The 13526-nt window shown below is 37.9% G+C and overlaps 1 non-coding gene across 1 annotated transcript; it reads right to left on the bottom strand.

The window, feature by feature from the left end:
* Positions 1 to 1549: 1549 nt before the first annotated feature.
* On the bottom strand, positions 1550 to 1656 carry LOC119038785 (U6 spliceosomal RNA). The gene has a single exon (XR_005080488.1). It is a non-coding gene; the product is annotated as a U6 spliceosomal RNA (small nuclear RNA).
* Positions 1657 to 13526: the final 11870 nt, after the last annotated feature.

Consider the following 13526-nt stretch of genomic DNA (forward strand, 5'->3'; position numbering starts at 1 on the left):
GGTAAATATTACCATGCCATCAAAGAGAATGTGAACCATAAATTAATGTAAGCAGTGTACCTCAGAATCCTTTGTAATTAGTAATAAAATATCACAGGTAGGTAATGAGGAGGTGGTTCCAATGTTTTGAATTCAAGCAGTTCAGGACTTAAAATAGTGTTCATAAGTTAGAGAGTGGTGTATTGATCAGATAGAAATGTTCACTTTAGTGGTACCTGGCCATATTTTTGTCAAGTGTGTTCTGATAATGTGGTATGAAGCATGTAGGTCACATTTAATGCTACATACAGTTTATTATATACTATAAGAGCTAAATAGCTAAAAAAAATGAATGACTGCACTTTTTTTTCCTTTCTAAGATTATGACTTTTTCTCATTGGCCCAAGGTAGTTTTTTGGTTGGGAGGATGGGAAAAATGTAGAAGGAAAAGCAAGATTAGGATTTGTTACAAAATTAATTCAAAATTTGAGCTCTGGTCCTTAAAATATAGAGATTAGATCAGATTTTCTTTTCATTTTTCACTCATCAGGGTCAACCACTGAGGACTCTGGACCTAAATTTATTTGTGGGGAAAGAATTACCTGTTTTTCATCAAAGTCTAGAAAAAGGGAGGAATCAGCCAAAGTCAGTTGTTCTCAAACATTAGCTATATCAAAATAACCAGAACAGCTTGTTAAACTATAGACCCCTAGGTCCTACCCTCAAGAGCTTCTGTTTCAGGAAAGGCTGGCACTACTCCTCCATGGACTATTTTTAAATTTAAATGTTACTGTTTAGGCTGTTACTGTTGTCCTTATATTTTCCCCTTTCTCCACCTCCACCTAGACCTCACAGTACCTTAGACAACTCCCAAACAATTGTCCATGTCTATGGATAATGCACATACATTCTTTGGCTACTATATTCCCTATGCTGTATTTTACATGACTGTACTGTAACAACCAATTTGTATTTATTTTAATTTCATTATTTTATTGTTCAATTACTGTTATCTGCATTTACTCCTCATCACTCACCTTATCCCAGCAAAACCCTTCTCCCTCCCTTGCTTCTACACTCCCTTGGTTTTGTTCATGTGTTCTTTATAGCAGTTCCTGAAAACCCTTCCCCTTTGCCCCTCATTATCCCCTCCCATCTCCCCTCTGGTTACTTCCGGGTTCTTCTTAATTTCAATGTCTCTGGTTATATTTTGTTTGCTTGTTCATTTTGTTCATTAGGTTCCACTTAAAGGTGATATCATATGGTATTTGTCCTCACTGCCTGGCTTATTTCACTTAGCATAATGCTTTCCAGTTCCATTCATACTCTTGCAAATGGTAGGAGCTCCTTTTTTCTCCCTGCTGTGTAGTATTCCATTGCGTAAATGTACCATCGTTTTTTTTTTTATCCATTCATTTACTGATGGACACTTAGGTTGCTTCCATCACTTGGCTATTGTAAATTGTACTGTTATAAACACTGGGGTGCATAGATTATTATAGATTGGTATTTCAGGATTCTTGGGATATAATCCCAGCAGTGGAATTGCCAGATCAAAAGTCAATTCCATAAAAATATGGAATGCTTTATGAATTTGCATGTCATTCTTGTGCAGGGGCCATGCTAATCTTTTCTTTATCCTTCCAATTTTAGTATATGTGCTGCCAAAGTAAGCACCAATTTGTATTTCTTAATCCTTTCATCTTTTTCCCACATGACCCCAAACCCCCTCCATCTGGCAACCATAAAAATGTTCTCTGTATCTATGATTGTTTTTCTGCTTATTTCTTTTGTTTTTTAGATTCAATTATTGATAGACATGTATTTATTGCCATTTTATTGTTCATATTTTTAATCTTGTTACAGAAGACCCTTTAACATTTCATATAATACTGTTTTGGTGGTGATCAACTCTTTTAGCTTTTTCTTGTATGGGAAGTTCTCTATCTGTCCTTCGATTCTACATGATGGCTTTACTGGATAAAGTGATTATTTCTTGTAGGATCATGTTTTCATCACCAAATATTTCTTGCCAATCCCTTTGAGCCTGGAAATTTTCTTTTGAGAAATCAGCTGACAGTCTTACAAGAGATCCCTTGTAGGTAACTAATTGCTTTTAAGTTGCTGCTTTTAATATTCTCTCTTTGTCTTTGATGTTTGTCACTTTAATTTGGATGTGTCTTGCTGTGGTAATTTTGGGGTTCCTGTTGTTTGGGATTCTCTGTACTTCCTGGACTTCTATGTCTATTTCTTTCACTAAGTTATGGGAGTTTTCTGTCATTATTATTTTTTTCAAATAGGTTTTTAATTTCATGCTCTGTCATCTTGCTGTCCTGATTGGGCCAGGTTTTGTTTTGTTTTGTTTTGTTTTTTTGTTTGCTTCCTATATTCCAAATCACTGATTTGATTCTTGGCTTCATCCACTCTACTGTTGATTTTCTGCAATCTGTTCTTATTTCAGTTCATGTATCCTTCATTTCTTACTAGTTCTTTTTTGTAATTTCCATGTCCTTTTTTTATCCTGGCAAGGTTTTCTCTGAGTTCATCTACTCTTCTTCTATGTTCATTCAACATCCTTATAACCAGTGTTTTGAATTCTGCATCCAGTAGATGGCCTGTCTCCATTTTGTTTAGTGATTTTCCTGTAGTGTTGTTCTGTTCTTTTATTTGGGCCACGTTTCTTTGTCTCATATTTTTGAAGCCTCCCCATGTTTGTTTCTTTGTATTATGCCTCGGCCCGTGAGGCAGTCAACGGGGTCCGCCGATATACCTGTAACGGATGAAGGGGGATGGGACAGGAGGCGCGAAGAATGGCAGCAAGACAAAGGATTCTGATCAAGCTGCAAATTTTATTTCAAAATGGAGGGAGTTATATAGAGGAGGGCAGTGGAGGAAGTGCAGTGGATAGGGGGCTTCAAGGCATGCTCTAGCCCACGATTGGGCGGGGGGCGCATGGTGGGCGCATGATCAAGGCACTGATTGGTGTGCTACCTGCATGTCCAGGAGGGGAGGTTTTTATGGCTCCTGCCTGCAACATCCTGCCATTCAAGGCGTATCTCTCAGGCCTGATTGTATCAGCCTGTGTCAGGCTTATCCCAGCCCCCAACAGTATTAGGTAGAGCTGCTATGACTCTCTGACTTAGTGGAGTAGCCTAATTTAGTAGGTGTCCTGGAGGATGCATTGACACAGCTTCCCCTATCTTAAGCTGGATACTTGAGGTTCACTCACTGTGCGGTCTGTGTACATCCTCCTATTTTTCTTGATACTCAATTGCTGTTTTTAAGTCAATGGAAGGAATTTACTCAGTTCAAGCAGGTGCAAGGACTGGCTGTGACAAATGCCCACCAACCTTGGATCATTTTGAAGGATCAGCTGTGTAGGGGCCACTCCACAGTGCAGGACTTATTTCAGCAGTGCTCTGCTTCCCTCTGAGTCCACCACTTAAGTGTGTCACTTGTGGAGGTAGTTGGGTGGTAGTGCTCCAATATGGTCTGTGGCTGTCCTCTAGCTGTACAAGTTCTGAGGTCTGCTGGAAGGTTCAAGCTAAGGTTCACTGCCTGTGTTCTGTCTGGGGGCACCAAGTATAAGCTACAAAGTGACCTGCAGGTGGCTGTTAATTGTCTAAGCTTGGAGGTACTCAAGTGAGGTCAAGCTGTGAACCAAGGCTAGCTGATGCTAGTGCTGGGTTTGGGGCCACTTAGTAAATAATATGGGGCTTCTTGATGCCATATGTTGCTTGTTTGAGGGAATTTAGGAAAATCTGAAGCATGAGCCAAGATAAGCTATTTATACGGAAAAGCTACTAAAAATAGCTTGGATGTGCTCAAAAGCTGGATGAATACAACCTCATAGAATCACCAGAGTGGGGCAAACAGTGTAAGCCAGGATTCTGGAATCTCAGATATGGCACCTGCCTTCCAGCTCTGTGTGAAGAGTGCTCACCAAAAAAATGGTCTCTGCTAGCACTTCTGTGTGGGAGAAACTTGCCCCTCCCAATTCTACCCCTGATCCCAGACACTTTAGTTCTTTCTGTATGCCTCTGGTGCCTTTCAAGCTGCTGCCCCTGTGCTGGAGCTCAAAGGGAGTAAATCCAAGTAAGCCCATGCATGGACCCTTTAAGAGTAACTACCTTGAACTCCAGAAGTTTTTGTCTTCCACACCTCAATACCCACTGGTTTTTATAGCCTGAAGTTATGGGGGCTTACTTTTCTGGCACCGGAACCCTGGGATGGGGGACCTGTTGTCAGGCTGGGACTTCTCACTCTCAAGATGTCCTTCCTGATTTTTATCCACAACACAAGAATGTGGGACTAGCCTTTTCTATGTCTCTGCCCCTCCTACCAGTCTTGATGTGGTTTCTTTTTTAATTCCATAGTAGTAGGACTTCCATTCAGCTGGACTTCTGGCAGTTATGAATAATGGCTGTCCTATAATTTAGCTGTAATTTTGGTGTGGTTGTGCAAAGAAGAAAGCCATGTTTACCTACATCACCATCTTGACAGAAAGTATCCCTTCTTCCTGGAGTATTTAGGAAACAAGAGGGAGTAGGTAGAAAAATGGTAAGGTAGAGACATATTTCCAAGATAATATTCAACCCATAAAGCTAAAATTAGTTAAATAAATTAGGGTAATTTAGAGGCATAGAGAAGAGTTATGTCTCCAAGATGCCCATTCATGATTTTCAAAGTTCAATGCTGAAAGCCCAGTGCCAACATACTACATTCTAGCCCAGGTAAAGGAGCAGAATAGCATGGTAAGACAAAGCCCTAGTTGTCACCTTAGAGCTTCCTATAGGCTGCAGTAGGACAATGTGAGACCACACATGGTAGTCTGCTGGATGTGGGCTTGGAAAGAGGGTATAACAGAGACATTGTATGCCATGGCCACCAGAAGCAGAGAGGAGACTATATCAGCCAGTGGGAGATGAACGATGACACCCACATTGCATCAGCTGAGCTGAAACAACAAACTACATTTCATCTTTCAGACTTCAGCTTTGGGTGCCAATAGGGAAAGGACAACTTGGATACAAAGAATATTACACAGATAATAGAGAGAGTCTTTAAAGACCTTCTACCCCATGGTCACATAACCAGCACACTCCCCATCACCCAGACAGCACTCAGAGACCAGCCAGAGAAAAATGAGACAGAATAATAAGAATCAAGGGTCAGGACTGAGTATTAGCAAAATAAAAACTTAAGTCATCAACATGCACTAAGTTTAAAAAAATAAGTTTAAGACCTAATTTATTTATACTAATCAATACTTTATTATATTGTATTTATTATATTATTTATGTATATTATGCATATTATTATACTGTGTTATATTATATTTATTATATATATGCAAATGATGGTAAAATGGATGGACAACTTGTATCCATGCCTATAGAGCAATGGCTGAGTGTTGTGTTGAGGATTTGAAAGTTTCCAGAGGCCTTGGTCATTTAACATGACTACTCTGATTAGGAGGGTCAGGTAGCTAGATCCTGTAGTATGGAGTTGCCATCACTGGTATATGCTACATTCCAATTTTAGTGATTCAATCTAAGCACAAGTTCAGAAAGATAGTTAAAAAATCCTCTTTTCTTTGCCCCAATAAATGTATGTTTTAACAACAAAAATAAAGTGAAATGCCTGACTTTAATTTGAGGCCTCAGTAATTAAGCAAAGTATTGATCATTATTTTCAGACTGAGAGGAAAATAGGGTGCCTCTCTATCTTCCTTGGCTTCAATGGACAGGGACAGTAGAGAAATAAGGAAAATGAGTGAATTTTCAACAATGTGTGGAGCATTTAAAGGTCCAGCAAAGGTTCAGAGAGAAATATGTTTGGTAAGAATAGTAATTGTTAAGGCCACTTATTGAATCATCCCAGTTGTGAACCAAACCCCCAATGAAAGGTCCAAAGACCTTCCATCACACAAACACATAGTGAGCCAATTCCCCAACAACCTATGCATTAGTAAGGCATAGGGTGGATGAATTTGATTTTTCCTACTGGTCACACCTAGTGTCAATACTGCGCAATATTTCTACCATTAGTAAAAATCAATGAAAATGTATTTCTTCTGGTATATTTCTCCCGCTTTGGGGGACTTCCCCCCAATAATCCCTGAGTTTCTGATCTTTAAAAAAGTTGATTGAAATATGTTTTTGTGAAAGAAGTAGTTTTTACTAAATGTGCATGGTGTAATGTGTGCAGCTAAATTCTTGATATCTAGAACCATAAATAAATTGTTTTATATCTGACTCATTTATGGAATGCATTCCAAGGGTATTTTTCTTTGATATTCATACCAAAATTATTATTTATTATGCTGCAATAAATTTTAGAGATCATTTACAAATAATTCTGTTAATACCATGGTTTAATTTTAAAAATGTATAATTCTTATATACAGGGTGGGGCAAAAACAGGTTTATATTTGATAATATGAAAAATAATTCAGTAATTATTAAATAATAATTTAAGAATAAATTTTGTTTTTTATACTCACAACAGTAAACCAACATATATTCAAGAACTATATAGTCAAAGGTTTGGTTACAAGGGAATTGGAAAAGTTGTGGCAACAAAACATTAGTTTGCCTGCATATTTTGAAGAGGTTTCTTTTTCTGTATTGCCTTCCTTTGTCTCCAAGTAATTATTAATCCATTTGAGGAAATTCATTAAATTATATATGATTATTATTTTTATATTTAGTGCTTGTACATCATAATCTAATAACTGTATAATACACCAACAATTTATCAAAAATGCTTGGGAATATGATGCTTTTTGCAGCTAATTCAGTTTCCTGGTAAATTCAGGCTTCAATGGCAAATTTTTTTTCACCTTTGTGAAGAATCCTTCTAAAATAAATTATTCCACATCAGTAACTGCAGTACACCAAGGATTTTTGTTACATTTTACAGTAAAAAAAGAATACTCTTTTATGTGTCCCCTTTTTATTGGTCTAAACACCAGTTCTCCTTACAGGGTATAGGACATGTGGTGATGTCTGTTGCCTTGATTTGGAATGTGTAATTTGACTCTCCTTAATAATTAAGGAAATTCACTAATTGGGGTTTTCCTTAATGCCTTTCACTGGTATAGAATTTTGCAAGTTCAAAATTACAAAATGGGGATTTTTTTAACAAAAAATACATTTTTTGTGAAAGGAGTGTGCCTTATAAAGTATCAAAGACACACATCTGTCAAGGGAGAGACCCATTCTTTAAAGCTTTGTGACTAAGGCTAGAGTTTCAGTTAGTGAGAATGTGAGTTTCAGACTAGGGCAGGTGTTTCCATTCTTTTCAGGTGATTACCTAACATAGAGTAAGTCAAGTCTATAAAACAAAAGTGGGAATTTTACAGGGTCATATTGGAGCTGGACCCTCTTGCCTGCATTATGTATGCATGAGCCTTATAAAGAACCTAAATTTCCCTAATTTGTGTGAGCATATGTGTGCAGGTGTGTGTTTTTAATATAATATAATAGATAAAATTCATGAAAAATTGTTAAATTCTGTTTTAGGCTTTCAATTCTACTCTCAGAGTAAGTTATAGAGTTTGTCCTAGATCCAAGATGATGGCTGAACAGGAGAAAATTCCACTTGTCTTTGCCCGGTGTGCCTTGGTGTGCAGCTTGGCCCTATCCATGCAAATCAAGGCCCAGTAAAGGCAGCCACAAACTGAATCACTTTGTAGCTCCCAACAGGTTACCTAGAGTTGGCCACAAGAAGCATGTGACATTGATCTGCACTAGAATTCCTTCCAAGATGCCTCAAAACACATATACAGAGTGGAGGCTTCAGACTACATTAGAACATGACCCAGTTAGCTCCACATGCAACATATCCAAAGGCAGATTTCAGCAGGCACCAAACCTTGCTGGAACGAATTCCACTTTGTGGAATCAGTACACACACACAGCAGCTGGTACTCTGTGGTTGAGGTCAATCCTAAGAGTCAACAAGCCTGAGGGTTGAATCCACAAATAGTCAAGCCGACAGCAATTAAGACTCAACTACAACAGGAGGGCTCACATGATCCACACAAGGAACATTCCTGGAGCATCTTGGTCAGGTGATCAGGGAGACTGTGCACTGAGCCCCACAGGACACCTACACTATAAGGCTGACATACTAAGATTGGGAAACATAGCAGATATACCTAACACAAATAAACAAATCAGAGAGCCGGTCAAAACAGAAAGACAAAGAAATATGCACCAAATGAAGAACAGGCGAAATCCCCAGAAAAATAACTAAATGAAATGCATGAAAGCCATCTACCAGATACTGAATTCAAAACAATAATTATAAGAATGCTCAAGAAACTTCAGAAAAGATTAAATCAACTTAGCGAGAAGGGATCTGTCTTATGACCTAGAAATTTTATTTCTTGGAATTTATCCAAAGAAACCTAAAACACTAATTTAAAAGAACATATGCAGAGGACTCTCGGGGAAAATGGCGGTGGAGTAGGACAAAGGATTCCACTTCCCCCCATGCAACAGAGAAAAACCTAGCTGGTCTTCAGAGGAGAAGAGCAAATAGCCAACAGGGACCCAGCATATAGGAAAATAGGACTCCAGAAATTGGAGCAGACGCTGAATGACCAGATGATGAGGAGAGGGCTGCAGGTCAATAAGGTCTGAGGGAACAGCCTAGAGGCCGCAGGCCCTTCACCAGGCAGCGCCAGAAACCAGGCTGGTCCACCTCGGTCTCTGGGAGACCGGTCCTTGGGAGAGAGCTGGTCATCAGCTCCCTCTCTACCTGACAGGGCGCAGTTAGAAAAATGCCAGGAGAGATCTGTTTGCTTAAAGTGTCAGATAGAGGAATGGGTATGAGTTAGCAAACAAGAGGGCTTTTATCACCACTGGAGTCTGTGATCACTGGCTTGGGAGAATTGAGAGTCACCCTTGCGTTCCCCCATAGCACTGGGAAAGGTTCATGCCCAAGCCTGCAGAACCAAGGAAGCATGGCCAGGAGTGCACACCCACGCCCCAGGCCAGGACTGTGAATCCTGGGGAAAGTCTGCACTCAGTGGGGCACTGGGGAAAGGTGCTGGTCAGAATCTCTGGAGAGCACTCATGAGACCAGCTCAGTTCACTGAGAAGGGAGAAAAGCAATACTAATTGACCGTCAGACTGCTGCAGCTAGTGTAACCAGAACAAAAGAATTGACCAGCTGGAAACCAACAAGAGGTTTTATCTTTTTTTTTTAAATAATCTTTTATTTAACTTCATTATTGTTTTTTCTTTCAATAGTTTTACCTTCTCTCTTCTTCTTTCTTATTTTATTCCTTCTTCCTTTCTTTCCAAACCTACTGCTTTTTCCTCCCTTCTGCTGCCTTTTTTTCTTTCTTTTTGCCCCCTTTACCCCCAAGTGAGACAAAAGACATGGAATGGCAAAAAGACCAGAGTTGGACTCAAAGAGAGGGCATCCAAACAATAGAGACAGAGAGACAAAATTCACTTTGCTATAACAGAAAAAACTACAAGTTACTGCATATTTGTATTTTTTCATTATTTTGTCATTTTTACATCTTTTATTTTAATAGTATCTCCTCTTTCTGTATAGTTTTCTTTACCTTGGCTGGATATATTGTATTACTTGACAGGTTTCCCCTGTCCCCTCGACCATAGTGTATTGCTAATTTACTGTTCTTTAACTCCCCTTGCCCAGTTAGCAAACTATTGAAAGTCCAATACTCCCTAATCTTGGTATATCATAAATTCTGTTGTATGATTATTGTTCTAATATTATTGTAAATAATAGTTGTTGCATGCTGTTGTAAATACTACACAACACCCACCCCCAGATCTTATCCCACTTTATTGTAGCCTGAACTATAATACTGTAGTGGTTAACTCTATTTGCTCACACACTACACCTATTTACCATTCTTTATTCTCACCTTACCTCAGAATCTGACCTCCCTCAACCTCACTCCTTTCTAGATCAAAATCACAAACCTTCAATCCACAAGACCTTTATCTTCTTTCCATCCTTTCCAAAAAGTGGCTAGTTGGGTTGAAGACTACGGTTATCTCTGTACATAACCAGGGGATCTCCTATCTCTTCACCACTGGCTGCTCCTGTAAATATCATAGAATACTCTCCTGCTGTCATAAACCAGTTTTCCTTCCCCTCCAAATCATCACACACACACAAAAAAAGAGTAGGTGAAGACGGTGAACACCAGGACACCCAAGAAAAGAGAAAACCCAACAACAAAGAAACCATCAACAAATAACAACAGAGGAAGGTAAAGGAGGAGGTAGAAACCACACTAACATCAACGCAAGACCTATCAGAAAATACAACTAAACAGCGGAGAAACTACTCAGGGCAAACAACTAAACAAGATCAAAAGAGAACCCACAAAACCCTGTACACACAGAAGAACTAGCTTCAATGCAACCCACCCTCAACAGCACAACAAATTAAAATGGGTAGTGGAAAGACACACCATCAGTTCACCATTTGGTGGGAAGGACCCACAAAAAAAAAAGACCCAGAAACAACAAACCCAAAGACAAACTCAGAGCCAATGTAAAAGACAGCCCAAGACCAACAATTTGGAGGAACAAAGGACCAACAAAGGAGGAAGCAACAGAAAGAATGCTAGATGAAATAGAGGCAAGTAAGCTATCGAATATTGAATTCAAAGCACTGGTTATCAGGAAGTTCAAAGAACTCACAATAAGCTACCAGCAATTACAGAGGAGCTACAATGAACTCACTGCAAACTATATCAACATGAAAAATGAAATAGACTATCGGCAAGGGCCAAGAGGAAATGAAAAATACAATTTCAAAGCTGAATAACACAGGGGAAGGAATCAAAAGGAGGATGGATAAAGCAGAAGATCAGATCACCAAGTCGGAGGACAAAAAAAAAAATCCCAGAAAAAGCAAGAAAAAGAAAAGAGGCTCAGAAAGAATGAAGAGAAATTAACAGAAATGCAAGACAATATGAAACATAATAATAACAAAATAATAGGGATACCAAGGACAAGAAGAAGAACAAGGGATAGAAAACCTATTTGAAAATGTAATGATGAAAAATTTCCCTAATTTAATAAGAGGAAAATGTCACGCAAATGGAGGAATCACAGAGAGTCCCAATCAAGAGGACCACAAAGAGTCCCACTTCAAGACACATCATCATTAAAATGGCAAAATTCCAAGACTAAGAGAGAATCTTAAAAGCAGCAAGGAAGAAAAAGGAAGTAAGATACAAAGGGGACCCAATAAGGTTAGCTACTGACTTCTCAATGGAAACACTCCAAGCAAGAAGAGAATGGCAAGAAATATTCCAAGTAATGAGAACCAGAGTCCTACAACCAAGGCTACTTTACCCAGCAAGGTTCTCAATCAAGATAGATGGCCAAATAAAGAGCTTCCAAGACAAAAGAAGTCTAAAAAAATATGCCTCCACCAAACCAGCTCTACAAGAAATACTAAAAGGACTGCTTTCAGGAAAAGAAGGAAAAGAGAGAGACAGAGAGGAACACAGGTACGAAAATGGCAATGAATAAGTACCTATCAATAATAACCTTAAACATAAATGGATTAAATGCTCCAATCAAAAGACATAGAATATCTGAGTAGATTAGAAAGCATGACCCACACATATGCTGCCTCCATGAGACACACCTAAGGACAAAAGACCATCACAAACTAAAAGTGAAAGGCTGAAAACAAATTTTCCAAGCAAATGGACAAGAAAAAAATACCCAGGGTAGCAATTCTCATATCAGACAAAATAGACTTCAAAAAAAAGGGCAATAGTCACTTCATAATACTCAATGGAATAATCCACTAAGAAGACATAAACATTGTAAATATATATATACGCACCCAAGATAGGAAAAACCAAATATATAAAGAAAATCTTTGAAAACTTCAAGAAAGATATTGACAGCAACACAATAATAGTAGGGGATTTTAATACTCCACTGTCAAAAATGGACAGATCTTCCAAACAAAAGATCAACAAAGATATTGTGGAATAGAACAAAGTCCTAGATGAAATGCACTTAACTGATATATATATAAAACCCTTCATCCCAAAGAAGCTAAATACATGTTCTTTTGAAATGTGCATGGAACATTTTCAAAGATAGACCACATGATAGGACACAAAACAAGCCTCAACAAATTCAAGAAAATTGAAATCATAACAAGCATTTTCTTTGATTACAAGGGACTGAAATTGAAAACCAACCCTAAGTGAAAAGACACAAAACATTCAAAACCAGGGAGACTGAATAGCATGCTATTAAACAATGAATGGGTCATGAATGAAATTAAGACAGAAATCAAAAACTTTCTGGAAACAAATGAAAACAAACTCATAAAAAAAAAACCAAAACTTAATGGACACAGCAAAAGCAGTCCTGAGAGGGAAGTTCATAGCAATACAGGCCTATAAAAAAAGATAGAAACATTTCAAACAAACAATCTACCCCTACACCTACAACAACGACAACAACAACAATAAATCATAATTTTAAAATGGTAAAAAAAAGAATTTGAGGAACAACAATAAAGAAAGTCCAGAGCAAGTAGAAGGAAGGGAATAACCAAGATCAGAGCAGAATTAAATGACATAGAAACTAAAAAAACAATTCTAAGTATGAATGAATCCAGGAGCTGTTCTTTTTTTAAAGATAAAAAAATAAATAAGCCTTTAAGCAGGCTCATAAAAAAAGAGAGAGAACCCAAAAAACACAATCAGAAATGAAAGAGGAGAAATTACGACTGACCCCAAAGAAATACAGAGGATTGTAAGAAATTACTATGAAAAGTAACTAAATAAAATTTAATATTAAAAAAAGAAATTACTATGAAGAACTCTATGCCGAGAAATTTGAAATCATAGGTGAAACGAACAAATTTGTAGAAAAATATAATCTTTCAAAACTCAATGAAGAAAAAGCAGAAAGCTTGAATACACCAATAACAGCAAATGAAATTGAAGCAGTAATCAAAAATCTCAAGAAGGACAAATCCCTGGACCAGATGGTTTCACAGGAGAATTCTACAAAGCATTTAAGGAAGAGCCTACCCCTGTTTTTCACAGGCTATTCCAAAAAATTCAAAATGATGGAAGTATCCCAACCTCTTTTTATGAATCCAGCATCATGCTACTCCCAAAACCAGATGAAGACACAACAAAGAAAGAAAAGTTCAGACCAATAATGCTGATTAACATAGACTCTAAAATCCTCAACAAAATATTGGCAAACCACATCTAACAATATATTAAAAAGGTCATTCAACATGACCACATGAGATTCATCCCAGGGATGCAAGGATGGTTCAATATTTGCAAAATAGTAAATGTAATACATCATATAAACAAAAATCACATAATCATATCAATAGATGTGGAAAAAGTTTTTGATAAGGTACAACACCAATTTATGATAAAAAGACTCAGCAAAGTGGGAATAGAGGGGGCATTCCTCAATGTAATAAAGGTCATATATGAGAGACCTACAGCCAACATCATACTCAATGGGAAAAAACTAAGATCTTTT

Source organism: Artibeus jamaicensis, unplaced genomic scaffold (assembly GCF_021234435.1).
Source record: "Artibeus jamaicensis isolate MK-2021 breed Jamaican fruit bat unplaced genomic scaffold, CSHL_Jam_final contig_311, whole genome shotgun sequence".
Lineage (NCBI taxonomy): Eukaryota > Metazoa > Chordata > Mammalia > Chiroptera > Phyllostomidae > Artibeus > Artibeus jamaicensis.